The 4,471-nt window shown below is 47.6% G+C and overlaps 1 pseudogene; it reads right to left on the bottom strand.

Moving 5' to 3' along the window:
- Positions 1-2,682: 2,682 nt before the first annotated feature.
- Positions 2,683-3,573, bottom strand: LOC142456998 (aldose reductase-related protein 2 pseudogene; annotated as a pseudogene).
- Positions 3,574-4,471: the final 898 nt, after the last annotated feature.

Raw genomic sequence — 4,471 nt, forward strand, 5'->3', positions numbered from 1 at the left:
CCCCAGATTCATGCTTTTTCCTATAAAGACCCAGTTATGAAACCTTAGGACAAAAACAAAGCAATCATTCCAGATGGCAAGCCATCAGCCCGAGGCTAAAATGGAGTTGCTGACTCGTGGCCTTAGGGCTTATTCTGTCAGTTAACAAAGGCAGTCATCACGAAATAAGGCAAGTCAGACCAGCCCTGCCCCAGCTGGGGCTGTCGGAGTGAGGGGAAGACCAGGACTGGGATGTGTACGTGGCTGTAGGTTGAGGTTTGCGGTCTTGACAGGGCGGCTTCAACCATCTGGCTATGTGGTAGTCATTGCAGGATTCATGACCCTGTGGCCCAGAGTCATGGTCCCTAGGACCCCAACTTTTAACTAGAAACTCCATAGCATGTGGTGATTTTTGGTAAATCATTAAGGACAGCCCCAGTTCTCCTTGCAGGCCTGAAGTCAAACTCCTCCTCCCTAGTTTTGTCCTAGACTTGAAAGCATAGTCAGGTGGTTGATTTAAGGGACAGAAAGAACTCACATTCTGACCTTATGTCAAGACTCGGAATTGAACTAGGGCTTCTTCTGTAGACTGCAGCCTTCTTCAAACCAAGTGTTTTTTAATTTATGCCCTAATCCAGGGACCAAAGGGAATGGGAGAACACCAAGGGAACTGTAACAAGAGGGAGATACTCTCCCCCTGGAATTGATGGCGCGAGGGAAGGAACAGGTGACCAGAGTCTAGCAAGAGCTGGAGCTGAATCTGGAAAAGTTTGGATGACCGCCCAACGGGAGTTGTTTGTAGAGGAATGTAGCCACGGCTAGAACCATAGCAAGGCAAGGAGCAAGAACTAGGGAACTCAATACCCCAGTCCCACTTCCTTCCCACCTTCTGACCTCTTGCTGGTGTATCTGCTAGGAGCCAGGGCGCAAGCGAGCCAAAGAGCAGCATCGGGAAGAGATTGCCCTCTTGGGCAGAAAGCAGCTGGAGAATGGCCCTGAGGACTAGCCCTTGCTCTGGAAGAGATCCCTCCTTCAAGGCACAACAGTAGCCTCGCGTTAGCTCATTCCCGGTCGGCAAATGCCATCTCTCTGGCGATAGTCCAGGCCAATAAGCCAGGGGGGTGGGGGGTGGGGAGAAAAATTGGGGAAAGATGTTTCACTCTCCAGAAAGAACTTCCTGGAAAGAGATACTTTTCCTTCCTGCTAGACTTAAATGAGGAAATAAGCAGCCCTGAAAGCTGCTTTCAGCCATTTGAAACATGAAGTAGTGGTGCTGTCAGGTGCCATCAATTGATCCTGACTTAGAGCGACCCAATGTACAACAGAATTCAAGACACTGCCTGTTCCCGTGCCAGCCGCACAGAGACTGCCTTAGTGCCCATTGTTGCGATCACTGCCACTGAGGGCTGAAGTCACACCGTACAGGAGAAGGTAATAAGAAATGGTCCTTGGTACCTTGACTGGACCACCAAGGCCCACCCTGTCACCATTATTTTACTACCAAGTCATACTATATTTTTACTCTTTGTGTCCATTTGGGTGGTTTCCGTCCCTTGAAGCTGAAAGCATCTTAGCAGTCACTAATACAGGTTCTGGGACAGGGACAGATCCCTACTCAGTGCACCTCAGCGTGTGCGGCCTGTAAGGAGCACAGAATCGAATACAAACATGCCTGAAGGGGAGTCGAAGTTGGCCTTCTAGAACTAAAGTTTCAGAGAAGTCTAAATGCAGAGCAAGGAACTATGAAGAAGAGCCGTCCCTGGTAGTCAGTGTGTCTGACAGGCTGAAGAGGGCCAAGGAAGGTCTGACAGGTAGTGTTGAGTCAGGTAATCACATTTTTACGCAGCAGGGAATGTAAGCTTTCCCCAGATTCCCTGAGAATACTTGGCTATCAAAGGCAGAACTGGGATGCTTGGGCATTGGGCTTACCCATCATGATTCTTAGGTGAATAAGTCTTTGAACTCATAATCTATCATTTGAATTGGAACCTGGTTAGCCATGGTGGATGGAGGAAGAGGTGGTTGATCAGCCTACAGGCAACCTGGCACTCACCTTGCTGCGTACACTGAACTGAAATGAGAGTGGAGGCTGAGGTCCAACAGTAATATTCCTGGATAACATCTCTACCTTTGTGTTATGGGTCTGTTGACCCTTCTCCTTGATGATAAGTTTCAAGATGTTTTCCTGGTGGTGCTGATGGTGAAGATGAAGATTGGGGATCATACTACTTATATTTATTATGTATTTAATACAGTAGATGCCTGGCATTAATTCAAATATTTATATTCTCTGTCATAGAGATGGGGGGGGCGCGACAAAAAACAAAGGCCCCACCGCTCAGACCACTGAAGTGAAAGAGTTTATTGAGAGCACAAGAACATTTGAATGCGGAATCCTAAACTTCCAGCACATGGAGACAGTGAAGCTAAGGCACAGCTGTTTCATGTTAGCTATACACCAGACTCAAGGAATTAGCAGTGAGTAATATTCTGACGGGCCAGCTAATATAAGTTCTTCTGATGGACTATTTTCAATAAATCATTAAAGACATGAAAGTCAAGTTGTCTTGCACGTGCCTGTGTATTAGTTCCCTAAGCTGCTATTGTTCATTTTACCACGAGCCAACACAATGAACTCAGACCTACCAACAATCTGGAAGCTGGTACAGGAACAAACAGCCTTCTGTTCTTTCATGGAGAAGGTCACGCTCCTAAAGGACTGTTCCCTGCAGAATGCCAGCCCTCCAGTCCCTTCTGAATGCCGGCCCTCCATTTCCAGTTGAGACTGAGTATGTTCACCCTCTCCTCATCGTTTAACTGCAAGTTCTCAAAAATGTGCTTTGGGGGTCACAGACTTGGGGATCACAACCACATTCCTCTGAATGTGGAACTGGATCAGGACCTGGGGAGGGGTCTTGTGCTTTGCAGCAAGCTCCTTAATCTTGGGGTCTCCCAGCAGTGAAGGGTCCTCTGGTTTGGCCCAAGGTCTGTCTGGAGAGGCCAGGGAGCTGTCGGCAGTGACTGTGGCACCCTTGGGAGGGCAGTACTGGAGCAGCTCCTCCCGCGTGAGGTAGGGTGACACTCATCCAGGGTAGTCACTGCTTTGTTTGAGCCTCTCAATCTGGAAGTGGCTGAAGCTGGAGATGCCAATGGCTTTCACCAGCCCCGCGTCCACCAGCTCCTCCTTGACTTTCCAGGCATCCAAGAACGGCGTTCTACTGCAGAGATGGTTTCCTTCATCGTCTGGAGGGAGTTCCTTCCTAGGCTGCAGCCCCTGAGGCCAATGTATTAGGAGATGTCGAGATAGTCTCGTTTCAGATTCTTGAGGGTCTTCTGCAAGCTTCCCTCCCCAGGGCCCTCTCAAAGGTGGAGCACAGCTTGCTGAAGATGAAGAGGTCCTCACACTTCATCTCATCTCGTGGAACTTCTCCTGGATAGTTCCCCCACCTTCCTCTCGTTCCTATACACAGGGGCGCAGTCGAGGTGGCAGTACCCCTTGTCAACCTCTTTGACTTGGCCTGGGGCAGATTTCCAGGTGGCCAGGCCCACGATGGGAATCTTGGCTTTGGTGATGAGTTCTACACAGGTGACCATGGTCAGTGTGGACAGTGAGCTGAGCAGATGGGTGCTGACTCATGCTGTTGCTATTGATACAACTTAAAGGTATGCAGTCTCCTTCTGCATTCCTTTAAATCTATCCAACGTTTATATGCATATGTCATTGAAAAGATCTTGGCACACCTTTGGGTTGGGCACACCTTAGTTATCAAAGTGACATTTTTGCTTTTAAAATTTGTCTTTTGTGGCAGATTGGTCCAACGCAATATGTATTTTGATATCTTGACAGCTACTTCCATGGACATTGTTGATCCAAGTTGAAGGACATTTTTTCTTTTTAAAAATTTAAAAGAGGCCTTTTGCAACAGATGTATCCAAATTCAATATATAATTTGATTTCTTGACAGGTACTTCTGTGGTCATTGTTGAGCCAAAGAGCATGAAATTGTTGACAACTTCAATATTCTCTCCATTGGCCATGCTGTTGTTTATTGGTTCCATTGTCAGAATGATCATGTTCTTCACACTTGGGGGTAATTCACATGGAAGGGTGTAGTCCTTGACCTTCCTCACTAAGGGTTCCCACTGTCTTCATTTGGGGGACAAGCCAGGTTGTGTCATTGGCTTATTGCAGGTTGTGAATGAGCTGTCCTCCAAGCCCAATGCCTCCTTCTTCTACATGTAGCCTGGCTTCTCGGATGATGTGCATGGCACGTAGACCGACTAAATAAGCTGCAAGCGTACATTGCCGCACACTTTCGCAAATTCTAAATTAGGCAGTTCTGTACAAATGACTGCCCCTGGACCCATGTACCGGCTCTGCGTGAACACTCTTCCTGTGCTTGAGGCAAACGCTTGACTGGATTTTATCTCCATATTTCTTTGTTTTTTATATTTGGTTTTGCTACCAAAGAGTACACGCAGGAACAATATA

This window comes from Tenrec ecaudatus, chromosome 9 (assembly GCF_050624435.1).
Source record: "Tenrec ecaudatus isolate mTenEca1 chromosome 9, mTenEca1.hap1, whole genome shotgun sequence".
Lineage (NCBI taxonomy): Eukaryota > Metazoa > Chordata > Mammalia > Afrosoricida > Tenrecidae > Tenrec > Tenrec ecaudatus.